Source organism: Columba livia, chromosome 1, assembly GCF_036013475.1.
Source record: "Columba livia isolate bColLiv1 breed racing homer chromosome 1, bColLiv1.pat.W.v2, whole genome shotgun sequence".
In the NCBI taxonomy this organism is placed as follows: Eukaryota; Metazoa; Chordata; class Aves; order Columbiformes; family Columbidae; genus Columba; species Columba livia.
Window position 1 is genome coordinate 48,253,965 of NC_088602.1, and position 15,689 is coordinate 48,269,653.

The window sequence follows — 15,689 nt, forward strand, 5'->3', positions numbered from 1 at the left end:
TTCTTTTCATTCTTTCGTAAATAAATTTGGCAACTTAGGAAAAATATAAACCATTTTCTTAACTCTATGTTTAATATCACATTAAAATAAAGGTTAAACATCACACAAATAATGAGAAGCAGAAATACAGAGAAATAAAAATAAAACAAGGCTTCAATCTAAAAAGAATGATACATCTCAAAAGCAAACTGAATACAAAAAAGACAGAAAAAAGTTGAGAAGGAAGATATGAATATGAGAGTAAGCACAAAATGGAAGACAAGCAGAATCACACCTGAATCAATTTCTGAAAGAAAAATCGCTGACAAAAATACTGTATTATATATTTTTTTATATTTTTTTTTTTTCTGAAGAGAAACCCTGGTACTAACATAATATACACAAACAATGTACCATAACAGATGAGTGTCTCCTTATCATGATAAAAAAAGTTGATTAAAGAGCCTGTGAGCTGACAGGCAGGAGAAGAATAACTAGTATACACAAGTGCATTTACAGCAAAACACTAATGAAAGATCCAGATAGATAAAACTTTGGACAATACTGTGTTAGTTGGTGAGTTCAGAGGGCTAGTAATGAATTATCAACAACAAATTTAAAACAAATACATTAATAGATACCATGCTGTGAGTATGCTGAGTACAAAGCAATCCAGAAACTGTGAGAACTGTTTTGTTTTGGGGTTTTTTGAGGCTGCAAGCTTGATGTAACTTAGCTTTGTTAATAATGTGAGAAAATGTATGGAAATATCTATACTAGTGAGTTAACAGGGCCAGGACAGAGGTTCAAACACCAGCTTACATTTACTAAGGTCACTTTATTTTTAGCACAGTCCCTATTATACTTTTAACTTTTAATGCCTGCAAGGTGTCTGGTATAACACAGTTTGGTCATCATTTCCCACAGACTGCCTCACTTAGAGGAGGAGAGCTTGGTCCTATTGATATGGCTGTACTACCCTCAGACACAGAGAAGGGACACCATTCATATTGTTTGCTATTCTTAATGTAGTTTCTAGGCATGTCTTGTGGCACAGTGTAATGTTACCTGTTGCATTTAATGAGACATTTCATATTCCAGAAACAGTATATTCTTGTTAAAGTAATGTTACGCTAACTACAGGGTTAGTTTTCCACAGCTGAACACCACACTAGTCATGATTATTAGCTTTTTGGTATATGAGCTGTCTTGTTCAGAAATAGTACAGGTATCTCCACAGAGTATGACTTGTATTAATAATACTTATTTTTCTTCAGCTATAAATTCTTAAAAAGAACTTATTATTCAGATAAATTATTACTGTTGCCAGAATTTGGGCACAAAGTTTCCAGGCTCTCATGCCATTGGGCTCCCTGAACTTCCTAGCATCTCAACTTGAGAGCAGTTTTCTAGACAATCCTCAAGATGGGAGTCAATGACGTGTAACTAAAATACTGTCTGAGAAGTGGAATGAGTTGACACATTTCTATGTCAGCGGGTTTTCATCATTGATGGCTAGCCACCGATTTTCAGTAAAACTGGGTGAAGTGCTAGGATTAACCAGGATTTGCAACAAACTGTATTAGAAACTGAGATTTGTAAATGGCTCATTTTTTAAAATATGGAAGAAATAGTAGAATCCACTGTTTTTCTTTGCAATGAAGGTAAACCACTGAGTGAAGCAGAGTGGCACCATGTACCTGGTGTTAAACAATTGTTGAATCTTTCATATACGGAATAAAAAGAAGTAAAGCAATAGAGAAGTGGAAGAACAGAATGTTAAAGTGTTGACCAAAGATGGAAGTCTTCTGCACATGTAAGACAAGATAGGGAAATTTCAGATGATACTTCAATAGACTCCTGCAAACACTAGATGACAGCAAAAGTAATACATTTCATGGAATAACCACATTTTCAAATAGTTTATTTTTAAGAATTTTACATAATTTTAGTTAGCTCAAAAAGATGGATGTTGTCTTACTAGACCACAGATGTGCAAATTTCTCATATCCGTGGAAATACAATACCAGACAACATTGTCAGATAGGAGCCAAAAAGCATTCCCAAAGAACCTAGACATCATTTGTTTCTTACTCTTTCATTATAAAATGTAGTTTGAAAATATTCTTAAAAACTGGAAGAGATGATGATTGGAAAAAAAAAAAAAAAATTCCGTATCATTTAATGTATTTGATTTGTATGACGAGGTTTTGGTATCAGGAAGATTACAGGGGTGGCTTCTGTAAGAAGCTGCTACAAGCTTCCCACATTTCCAATAAAGCCAATTTCAACCATCTCCAAGATGGACTCGCTGCTGTCCCTGGACAAGCCCATCAGCGGTGGTAGTAGTGCATCTGTGATAACACATTTAAGAAGGGGAAAAGTGCTGTCCAGCAGCTGCTGGAGAAAAGGAATGAAGATATGTGAAAGAAACAACCCTGTAGACATCAAGGTCAGTGAATGAAGAGGGAGAGATGCTCCAGGAACCAGAACAGAGATTCCTTTGAAGCCTATGGTGAAGACCACGTTGAGGCAGGTTGTCCCCCTGCAGTCCATGAAGGTCCATGGTGGAGCAGATATTCACCTGCAGCCCATAGAGGACCCCATGCTGGAGCAGGTGGATGTGCCCAAAGTAGGCTGTGAAATTGTGGGAAACCCGTACTGCAGTAGGTTCCTGGCAGGACCTGTGGACCTGTGGAAAGAGAGGAGCCCATGCTGGAGGTTTTCTGGCAGAGTTGTGACCCCATGGGGGACCCACGCTGGAGCAGTCCATAAAGAACTGCAGCCCATGAGAAGGTCTCATGCTGGAAAAGTTCATGGAATACTGCCTTCCATGGGAGGGACCCCACATGGGGTAAAGAGAGTGGGGAGGAAACAGCAGCAGAGACAATGTATGATGAACTGACTGCAACCCCCATTCCCTATCTCTCTGCACGACTGGCAGGGAAGAGGTAGAGAAAATTGTGCCTGAAGCTGAGCACAGAAGGAAGGATGGAATGGGGGCAATGTGTTTTAAGATTTAGTTTTTATTTTTCTTTACTCTACTCTGATTTCATTGGTAGTAAATTAAATTAATTTCCCCAAGCTGAGTCTGTTTTGTCCATGATGGCAATTGCTGGGTGATATACCTGTCCTTAGCACAAGAGCCTTTCATTGTATTTTATATCCCCTGTTTAACTGAGGATAGGGAGTGATAGAGCAGCTTGGTGAGCACCTGGCATCCAGCCAGGATCAGCCCACCACATTTAACAAAGGAATTAAATCAAAGATAAAGGGTTTACATATCTGCTAAAAAAACAAAACTTCAAACATTCATAGAATTAAATGTGATGAACTTCAAGTAGTAAGGATGCTACAACTACCAGTTCTGCTGTTTAGAATGGAATTTCTGTAACCTAAGATTCAGATTATCAATACAGAATGGCATAAAAATAGGAATTTACCAAGTTATATTAAAAAAAAAATAAAGAGGAAATATTAATAGAGTCTCTCTAATAGCAAAAAAGCTAGTATTTTTCAGTTTACTATAGAAAATAAGTGGTAACGGTATCTTTGCAGATCATTATAGAATACAAATAAATAAATGATCTAAAAAGAAAAAATAAACACAACAGGTGGAATAAGAGGACAACTGGAAACTATACAGGCCTTGAATGAATATGAGGCTTCAGTTTTCCAAATGTGAAAACAAAACCAAAATCAAACTCAGTAAAGGTGGTGAGGAAGAAAGCGAAGCAAAAGAAGTTCATTCTAGGTTATTATTCTTTCAATATATCTTTAAGAAAACCCCAAAAGACTGAAATTGTACATATCAAATCTACTTTTGTGGCAGTCATATATCTGATCTATGCACGTATGGTGTCCTGGTTTTGTTAAAAACAAGTTTCTCTTTTAGGGAATTTGCCTGTCAGATAAAGCCTTCTTACTAGCTTCATTTTCCTGAAAGCCAGTTACATGTTTTGGTAGACATAGCAATGGAATGTGAGGTCATTGATAAGGATGGATGTGCCTCTTGCGAGAAGGGCAACGAGAAATAGGTGATCAAAAACTGACCAACTAAGTATTACATCCCATTCACATGATACTTCATATTAAAGTGGGTGATCACAAGGATCTTGTCCCTTTTCTCTTATGGACAACATTAGGAGAGGACTGTGCGAGTCATCCCTGCAAACTGAGGCCTAGTGACAGACTGAATCCAGCTCCCATTGGTTGCAGAGTCCAGTCCAGGACTTCGGGTGCCAGCCCTACATCTGCCAGAGCAGTTGCCAGGACTTTCAAGATTGGTTTTGTATATTTTGTATTATTTTCTCTATTTTTGTTGGTAGCATTAGTAAAACATTTTTAGTTTTTCCAACTCTCTTCTCTCTGTTCTTCTTTCCTCCTAATTGCCTGTCCTTAGTGGGAAGGGGGGAGAGGGAGGGGCTGAAGGAGAAAGAGGGAGAGAGGGGGTTAAAAATGCATCTGCCATGGTTTTATTGTCACCCCACAAACAAACCCTCAACATATGGTTATAGTGTTCATTATGGCCAAAATAACTTTAATTATTTTGAGTAAACTGTGCATGTAAACAACTAACCTCTGAACACTATTATCCACAGATTCAAGTTTTGGTAAAAAATTACTTACGAAGTCTATTGTCTAGGATGAAAGACATCCATACATGTTTAAGTCTGTGCAGTTTTAAGACAGCATCAATGAAATAGAGATTGCCACCTGCTGACCTTTAATTTAGAACAGTGAGAGAAAGAGCATCTCTAATGTTAGATATCATTGTTAGATTTCTTTACACTCAAGGAAACTAAGTAAGCCAAACAAAGAATTAAATTTAGATCCTGAAAGCAGTCTTGAGCTTTGCAGTTGTTAACTTAAAGTCATTTTTCTGCCTACTGAAATCCTGCCTCAGGTACCCAGGCACCCTACTGAGTGTGCAGGCACTGTCTGGTTCATCTGAATGGGATCCACAGAGGAGAACCTGCTGAGGAGAACAGTGGGGATTGACAGTTTATTACTGTGGAGAGCTGAACATTATTCTCTATTTGGGATTTACATTCAGAATCTCTTTTAGATTCACTGTGTGAACCAGGTCAATTTTGTCTTGCAAGTAAAAATGGTTAGTGCACTTTACTAAAGTGCTATACTTTAAAAAGAAAAAGATAGAAAACTCAAAGTGAAATGTAATGAAGGGAAACAAAGTGCTGGAAGCAAATGAAACTTTAAAGTCATTCAATGCAACATCAGAAACAAGAAAAAGTGAATATGCTGCTCCTGGATGTGAAAAGGAATCTGGTTATAAATAGATAGTATGCTCAAGTTCTTGTAGGGACATGCAATAATTAGCAACCATGTGACATGTACATACATTTGAAAGAAGTGAAGCTTCAGGAGTTTTGACATATTAGAAACAAAGGAAGTATATTAAAGTCATCTGTTTGAGTACCGTTTGCCTGAGTAATTCTTGAATTGATTATAGACATCTATGTTCAGTATTGTGATGATTCTGAATAAAAAGAGATATGGCGAGTTAAAACTCTCTTAGATATTTTTAACAAATCCTGATTCAAGTGTTTTTTTTTTTTTTATGTTCAGCAATTAATTTGAGATCACAGCATTGCTAAAAATAATCTAGAAAAATAAAGGTTGTGTGGGGTTTTCTGACATATATAAAACTAAAGAGTACACTGGAAATATAATTTTACTTAAACAGATTTTTTTCAGTATAATTAGGTACTTAGATTTAGCTGGAGAGCATAATTGACTTTGCACTTACGTGTAAAATAATTCGTGATCATTATATTATTTTTATTTGATTTTTTTTTAAATTAAAATCTCACTTCAGTCTTCTCAAAAAAAAAAATCACATAACTCACAGCAAACAGTAAATTATGGAAAAAGGAAGTACAAATGAAGAGACAGAGTATAACAATAGGTAGAGTACATCAATTGTGAGCAAATAAAGAATTAGATTATCCAAACTTATTTCACTTCTGTGCACCTTCGACAGGTACAGCTGATGCTGTGATCAGTAAGAACCAAACATACGACTTTTACCTAAAACTACACTTCATATAAAATCAAGATAATAATAAATATAGTACTGTGGTATATAGTGTGTAACACTGCAGATATATAAATACAATGCCCTCTCTGAAGACAAAGAGTAGTTAAAGTTGTATCTGGTTGTTCAGATTTTCATTCACTGGAAGTGAAAGCACTCTCATGATACATAATGCTTGCTGCTGACTCAGGACATGACTGAGATGCTCTTTTGAAGTGTGACACTTTAAAAAGAAAATATATTTCCATACCTTTTTGTAATTTAAGACTTCTAAATGTTTAATGTTTCAGTTGGTCATAGAATTATATTGCCTTCAGGTCTCATAAATGTTAAAAAAGCTGCTGTGTTCCACTACTTTAATAGCTAAATAATTCTCAAAGGTCCTTGGGATCTGATACAGAAAAGAAAGTGTTTATCTCAAAATTTGGTTTCTCGTATGCCCACAGTTAGGTGGTAAAACAGATAATAGGGCTGAACTATAATAATGTAGTCAAACAACTAATGTATGGACACCTGGTCTTTGACAAGATGGTCAGTAGGCCTTAATTAGGCTATGGCTACATGACATGTTTGAGTAGTGTTGGAACAATAAGCTTAGATGTGGGTAATCATTACTGTATTTAAATTGGGAAACATCCAGCATATTCAAACACAGCTTCTAGATCATCTATGTAGCTGGTTTCGCCTTACAGCTAAAAAGTGATGGCTAATGTCCAGTTTGTAGTACCTCCTGCATGGTTCTGTCTGGTCTGATGGTCAAAGACATTGGACTAGATTTTTGATATGACATCTTGAGAATGAACTGCCTTCAATCTGTCTTCTTAAACTGAAATACCATGCAGTGTGGAAGCCATAGATCTAGAAGACAGCAGTCAAAGTTTACTTCACTCAGCTAAGAATGAGGAGACCTAAACTTGTAATCTAGAAGAGATTAGGTAATCCTTGAAATGAGTCACTCAGTAAGATTTTAAACCTTATAACCCACTTAAATTAGTGTTGAAACTAGAAGAAGCTGGTCTTTAGGCAGTATCATCCATTTTTAAAGAAACATGGTTTTAGATATCAACATTTGAAGTACAATATTATGAAGAAGAGTGTTATCATGAATAACAGAACCTGGCCCAGAGCGTACAGATATGCTTGGTGTCCAGAATCCCGATTATAATTATATTATCCAAAACTTGCTGTAATGAAAGTTCCTTGATCCTATGTTAATACATCCTATTTAATGATTCATGAGTTTTCCTTAATATTACATCTAGGTATTTGGGGTAAAATTAAAAAAAAAAAAAAAAAAAAATTGGGTACGAACAGGTCCTCTCCTCTCTTCTACACCTCCATCTTTGTATCTGGACCATAATTTCCACTGAAAAAAAATCCATAAAAAACCCTCAATTTTAATGTTTCAGATATTGATCCATGTGGAAATGAAGAAAAAAACAGTACATGAACAGTCTTTAGTTGTTCAGGTCTGAACAATTTTTTTTTTCCTTTAGTATTCAAAATAGAGAAAGTATTGCTTGTCCGATACTGTACATGTTGAAGAAACAGAAATGAACATACTTGAAAATTGAGTATTTAAATTATATTGATTAGAAGTATTAAAGTAGAACTGAGAAAACCCACTTTCCTGTAAATAAACCAAAGCAACATAAAAGAATTTTTTTCTTTGACTGTAGTGGGCATTTAAACAATCTGAAAAAAAACCAACAACAGCAGGTTATTTTAGAACTGATGATACCACCAAACAAAATAAATCATCAGAACAGCAATTTGTCACCAAATGCTACAAAAACTGACATTAAAATACCTTTCTTGAAACCTTCCAGCATAGTAAACTTATTGAGGAATACTCCCAGAAAGTCTCCTACAAACAAAAAAAAAACCTCTGCTTCCAGCAATCTAGTGTCATTCTAGTACAGTTATGAACACTTCAAAAGACTGATTTATAAATTAAGTAAGCACTGGCTTTGAGATTCTCAAGTATATGTTGAAAGGCAAAAAGCAGGAGGTAGCAGGGAAATTTCTTGGCCTTTTGCTGTTGTATTTTTTAGCTGTTATAAGAGAAAAAATAAACTACATAACCAGAAAAACTCAGCAAACCTCCTATGTCTGGAGAAACCAAACAACAGAATTCAAAACAATCAACATATCAAAACTAATTAAAGCAGTTGGATTTGGCTTATGAGTTGAATGCATGAGCAATATAATTTTAATTTCCTATCATAAGTAGCGTAATGTGCAAACTCAGTAAAATAGATTTGCCATATATATGTGATACACAATATGTATTCCCTAGCTTTTGTCCACATCTTCTTATAGTTTGTATAGTCTTCTAGAAGAACATAGGATATAGGATTTGAAGGAAGGTTTTGGATCATGCCCAGAATCTTCCTGTCATGGTGATGTCACATGCTTAATATTTAGCTGTGTTTTAAAATATATATATATTTTTGCCTCCACTAATTTTCCAAAGTTTTTCAAGAAGTTGAGTTCTATACCAGTTCTTTATTCTGGAATAATTTTTTTCTATGGTCTATTCATGCATATTTCCTTCCAAGGCAATATTATTTTTAAGTTAAAATAGCTCTTCTCACTCTAAAGTCGTTACATCCCTTCTCCTCGTTCTCCTCCAGGCAACACATTTAATAAAAATCCATCTTTTCTAATGTAAGCTATCATTTGGCTTAGCTTTATAAAAAGACAAGCATTTTATTTTAAAACCTTGCATACTGAGCTGGAATTACCCAGGTCACTTCCCCTTTTCTTTGTTTAGAAGACTGGTGACTATTTTGTAATCATGCTATGTTGCCATGAGTTTGTTCCTTAATTACCACACCTCAGTTCTTAAAATATTCTGGAACAAAGAATATCTGGTTCTTCTGACCAGAATGTGTTGATGGATAATAAGACAACAAAATAATGATGTAGACTATTAAAGTACATGTGAAATAACTACAGAACCTTGTAAGTGATGACAAGGCAGTCTGCTCTTTAACTAAAAGTAGGTTCATAGTCTCTGCTTACTTAGTTATAAATCTGTATTTTTGAAAGGGATTTGACCCATTGTAGCTGAAACAGAAGAGTTTGAAATCTTTCTGAGAACAAGCTCTGCAGGAGTTTGTAGTCAACAGTCAGCTCTCCAGTTGGATTAAGCAGAAATAGTTGACAGACTGTTGCAAATCTCCAGAGCAGAGTGCAAAAGCAGTTGACCATGATACCATCCTAATTAATTTGAAATTACTTAGATGTGAATTCAGTTTCCACACTGGATGGCAAATTTCACATAAGCAGTTGATGTTGTATGCGAACAGCATTCAGTAGGATCTCTTAATTGCATGTGCTAGTGTCTCACAAATATAAGACTTTAATTATACTCAGACAAATTTCTTGGCAACAGAATATAATGAATAGTTACTGTGTATTAAACACAATTTGTCAGGAAGGAGTGGGATGAAGTACCCTGTGGATAACAGCAACTTTTTCAGGAGAGAGAGTCAATCAATCTCTACTCTTAACATCAAATTTTGAGGTAAAGTGAAATACGAAAATAACTTGGTTCACAGCAGCAAATAAAATTATTTATGACATGATAAAGTTGTTTTTCCTGTTAGTGCTACTTAGTTTCATGTTTCCTGTTTATTTTTCTTACACACTCATCAGAAAGGTTCAAACTAACATGAAATTCTGATGCATTTGCAGATCACATAAGCTTACCTACTCAATTCCGAAACACTGGATTTTTCCCAACCTTACAGTAGAGTACAGTATGCCACTTCCCTATACTAGAATATATTTTGTTCTAGAATTAAGTAAATTAGAGTCTGTGTGAAATGTAAAATACTTGGTGGGAGAATAAAAATGTGCTTTGTTTTCTAGTGCATTCATTACATTATAAAAAACTGTGTCCTGCAGTGTCACCCCTAAGTTAGGGAATGTTAAATATAAAACTATATTAATAAATTAATCCATGATTGCATATATTTGGTAAATTAAATTATTAAAATCATAGTATGATTTTCAGACATATATATATTTTCATAGGTGAGACATCATAAAATACAGAAATCTGAATTAAATTTCCTTAGTTCCTGAAATATAAGACCTGATGAGCTAGTACAAAAAGTCTTTAAAGTTGCGTAGGTAGATAACTTCATATTGACAGTTTCATTTTTTAACAGCTACTTTGATTTGGTAAATGATTAAAAAAATTGTGTTGCTTTCCTCAGTGACCTCTTTAAATATCTAAACACATAGCAACTTGTTTAATTTGTTTCTTAACATCTCTTATATAAAACTAAATAAATTGTTAATCATCACTGCAACTCCTGTAGAAATCAATGACGCTTTTTATGTTCCTTGTTGAATATCTTTTTTTTTTTTTTTCCTCTTCAGTGGAAATACTTTGGCAGAGTTGTTTTTCAAGTTGTATTTAAACAACAACAACAACAAAAAAAAAAGTAAAAAATGAATGTACATGATCAAAAGAACTTGGAAGCTGAATCTTTTCAGTATTTGTAGCTTGATCTTATAAGCTGTACCAGACTTGTCTTTTGCCTTACCCTTGTGATTAATCTCATTGAACTCCAGGACTTTTCTCATGATAAAGCATTTGCAGAACTGGCCCTGAGATAGTACAGGAAATTAAAGATTCATAGAATTGCTCATAGTGGAAGTTATAATGCATTTTCATCATATTTGTGTGGTGACTTTGCTGACTATGTTCCTCGCATTGCAGCCTTTATTATGCTTTTTTTCTTTTCCCTGTGGTTGAGATCTGTTATCTGATTTTGCATGGGACCTAAAACCATTTTCTAACAGATCTGAAGTTAAAAAAAGATTATGTCTGACAATAATTTTTATATGCTTTAGGGAAAGTATCTCTCCTCATAGACACAAAGGAAGAGTCACTATCTGAACTTTAGTAACTCAGAAATCCAGTATTTGATATGGAGCATTTATCTGCTTGTGTATTTATAGTAAATCCTTTTATATTTGGTTGTCATTAAAAAGGGTAGTAGTAATATGTTGTTGCTTTTGTTGTACAGAAGATCACAATTCTTTTTAACATCACTTCATCAGTCTCATCAACCAGCATGGGAGCCCTGTTAGTCTTGAAAAACAAACAGCCTTGATGAGTATTCCTGCTACTTGTGTTTTATGATTAGCATGTACTCTCATTTGACAACAATCAAAGAAGATCTGGGTGTAGCTTGAACTCTTTTCAGAAATTGTGCTGAATTTTTAAAATGGGTTTAAACTACATTTCTATGGCATATACAAATAATGTTTTACTGTCATCTAATTTAACTTAAAAGGAAAACTATTTCATTAGTACCCACTTAGGCACCTTCAGTTTGAGTCCCTTAAGTTCCTAGTCTGACAGTAAACAGATATTTTTAAGGGAGGCATTTACAAGGAGTAGGTTTTCTGTATTAACTGTCACTTATAAAGATGAGATTCTGTTGAGAAAATCATGTTTAATTCAGTTCTCTGACTAAATATTGACAACAATTTGGCATTTATACATATCTTTAGTACAATGAGTTTCTCTGTAGTACAGTACATTCTAAAAGACCACTGCATTTTAAAGCAATAGAAAAGGTTTTTGGGTTCAAACTTACAAAGGCACTCTTCTGTTAATGGACTTGGACACATAACTACTAGTCTGAAAGAAAAACAAACCCATGTCAGGATAATCCACAGACAAGATATGCTTGGATTTACAAAGGCTTTTAACAAGCTCTTCACATAGAGCTTTTGAGGAAGTTAAGACAGCATAGGATAAAAGGACAAGTACTGGCATGGATAAATAATTAGTTAAAAGAGAGGCAACAAGACACGAGTGATTTATTAGTTTTTACAATGGAGAATGATCCCTGGCAAAATTCTGTGGGGTCTATATGATGGCTTGTTCTGTTTAAGATATTGACAAGTGATGTGGATTAAAAAATGAAAAAAAGGACAAGAAAAACTGCTGATGACACAGAACTATTCAAGATAGCAATTATGACAGCACACTTCTTGAAGAACTGTGAAGGACATTATAAGACTGAGTTACCAGGAAGAAAAATTGTCAAAGAAATACGTCAGTGTAAATAAAAATGATGTACCTGATGAAAAACAATCCCAATGTCACATAGAAAATTATAGGCTCTGACCTGACAGCTGTCACACAAGCAGTAAAACGGGGCTATGATAGTAAGTTTACGAAAATATCACCTTTTGATAGTGATTGAAAAACAACAAAGAATAAATTACAAGGAAAGGAATAAAACAAAAATATTAAAAAATAGAAAAGAATCAGTATGGTCCTGACAAATTCATGTATTGCCCATGTTATAGTGTGTGCTGGCTTGTTTGGTTGGGTTTTGGTTTGTTTTTTGTTTCATTTTTGTTTGCTTGTTTGTTAGGTTTGTCCTATCTCAAAGTTATAGAACATTTTCAATATGATGAATGACTGAGCAGGCTGGAGGTCTTCAGTTTGGAGAAAGAGATGGCTAAAAATGGGCATCATAGAAGTCTATCAAATTGTAAGAGACATGAACAGAATGGATAGTGTTCAACTCTTCACTGTCTGTTCTACAATCAGCAATAAGGTCCATGAATTTAAGCAGAAGGAGGAAAATTCTAAGTGAAATTATCTATCTCTTCACAAACAGGTCAAAGAATGTCTATGGTGCCATCCAAGTTGCAAAAGGATATTACTGATGCTAAATTTTGCACAAGTTCAAGAGGGGAAACTATAAAAGTATTATAAGAATAATCAGTTAAGAGTAATTGAATAGACCTCACACATCAGGTTCAGGGAATTACCAGAGATAAAGACAGCTGAAAATGCTCAGGAAGTACTCATAAGTAACATGTTTACTTTCTGTTATAGCCACTTTTAGAGAAAAAAACTTGAGCTCAGTTGACCTTTGCTCTGAAACAATAAACCATTCTTCTTATTTGGAAGTTTATGTGAAATTTTTAAAACATGTCAACTCTAACTCAAGTGCAGTTTAACCTTTGACAAAATTAATTTTAATAGACACCTAAATATGTGCTGAAGACATGCCAAACACTGTCTGTATGATGACACTGATAGAGTTGGGAGATACTTTGCTGAATAAACTACAAAACTTAGTTATCTTGAAGAGAGGACTCGAAGAAATGTTACTAACAAGGTTTTTTGACACAAGTATGAGAAGAGTAGAAACTTTTATTTACTTCTGTTGAAATTGTTCTCCTTTAGATCAAAAATAAAATTCTCACTGGGTTACAGAGAGGGATTTATTTTTCTTTTTTATTAGGATATTAACTTGTAATAAGAGACAGATTTGGGGGCCTTCTCAAAAAAAATGCATTGGTGTTTGATATAAAAAGCATAAAACAATGTCAGATTAAAGACAAGAACACAATTTTTCCATTTTGGAGAGTAGTTCCTTAGGTACTATGTTTCTCACAGTTCCTCAGTTCCTTTATGAGAAATCTTTCATTCTTTCCTGCATAATGAGAGTTTCAAGAAGGCAACTAAAAGTGTTTTCACTTAGTATAGTCAACTGAAAAGCAGTTTCTCCTGGGAAATGTCAGAATACATGGAGGTATGTATTCCATTATGTTATTCTTTTAGTGTCCATTAGAAGCAGAAATTAGACTAAATATTTCCCAGGTTTGAATTTGTTCTTACAAGTAGTCCAAAGGGTAAACTATCTTCTGTTTGCTTTGTTCTTTAACGAAGCAGTGCCACTAAAGCCAATTAAACACCAAGGGCGAGCTATTGTTTGCCAAGGCATCATAGCTGTAAAATAACTGCAGGAGACTTTGAATTCTTTTTCATGGGTGCATTACTAGATTAAATGAAGTTACCATTTATATTGTCTGGAATAAAGGATGGAAAAATTACATATGTATTTAACTGACACTGGTTTCTGCCTGATGAGAATTGTATATCAAATAAAATAAAAGTAATGTAAGTCTTGTGCAGGATAAAAGTGTAAATTTATTGTCAATTTAATAATTTGTATTTTTTAAATAATTTTTATACTACAGAAAATGTAATAGAATCATAAAATAGTTTGGATTGGAAGGCACCATTAAATGTCATCTAGTCCAACCCCCCGCAATAAGCAGGGACGTCTTCAAATATATCAAGTTGTTTGGAGCCTTATCCAGCCTGGTCTTGAATATTTCCAGGAATGAGGCATTTACCACCTCTCTTGACAACCTGTTTCAGTGTTACAACACCCTCATCATAAAAAAATGTCTTCCTTATATATAGTCTAAATCAACTGTCTTTTTTACTCTAACAGCATTACCCCTTGTCCTATCACAACAGGCCCTCATAAAAAGTCTGTCCTCGTCTTTCTCCCTGGAGCTTTTTCTTCTCCAGGCTGAAGCCTGATGACAAGCGATATCCCATTTCAACACCTGTAAGCCACAGAAATGTGCTTCCTAATTCAGGTGATTGTGGTTTCTGATACAGTTCTTGTGCAATCTGAGCAATGAATGAAGCACTCCAATTGAAGCTTCCACTGCCATACACAGCAATAACAAATAACCGCAGTGAGAAGTTCCCTTTTAATGATAACTTGACTAATTAATTGTTATGTTCAGCAACATGGGGCCCGGACATTAGAAATTTCATTATTCACAAGAATAAGCATGGATAATACAGAGTTTATGCTTTATTGAAATAAAAGTTTGCAAGCAGCTGTTTCATCACTAATAGGGACTGATGATTAAAATGAATAAGCATCACAACAGAAATAAACAAACAGGCTTTGCGAATTATGATGCTCTCAATCCATTGAAAGCTTGAGATGGAATTATAGCCTAGTAAATATTTCCTCATTTTCATATCCATTAGACAGATATATCTATCAGAATTCTGCTCATTTTCTTGTTGCTCCAACTGCTTGTCTGCTTGTCCTTTTACCTGGACCTATCCTAGGAGCATCTCTCTTTGTCACCCACTTAATTGCTATCTTTGTTGTTGTTGTTGTTGTTGTTGTTGTCTGCTTGTCAGATGATTTGTTTTGTTTTGTTTTGTTGTTTGTTGTCAGGGGATGTAGGGAGGAGGCAACTAGGAAAGCTAAGGCCTCCATAGAATTAAACCTTGTGAGAGGGGTCAAGGACAACAGAAAGAGAAACAGAAAGATGAATGAGGTGGATGCCCTGGTGACAGAAGATACAGAGAAGGCAGAGATACTGAATGCCTTCTTTGTCTACATTGCCAGAGGCTGTCCTGAGGAGCCCCATACCCCTGAGGCCCCACAGGAAGTCAGGACAGTGGAGGAGTCAGCTTTAGTTGATAAGGACTTGGTTAGGGAGCAATTGAGCAATCTGGACATCCATAAATCCATGGGTCCAGATGGGATGCACCCGCAGGTGCTGGGGGAGCTGGCTGAAATCGTTGCTAGGCCACTCTACATCATCTTTGCTAAGTCATGGGAAATGGGAGAGGTACCTGAGGACTGGAGAAAAGCAAATGTCACTCCAGTCTTTAAAAAGGGCAAGAAGTGGGATCCGGGTAGCTATAGATGAGCCAGCCTCACCTCCATCCCTGGAAAAGTGATGGAACAACTTATCCTTGGTGCCATCTCAAGGCATATCAAGGATAAGAGGGTCATTAGGAGCAGTCAACATGGCTTCACCAAGGGGAAGTCAT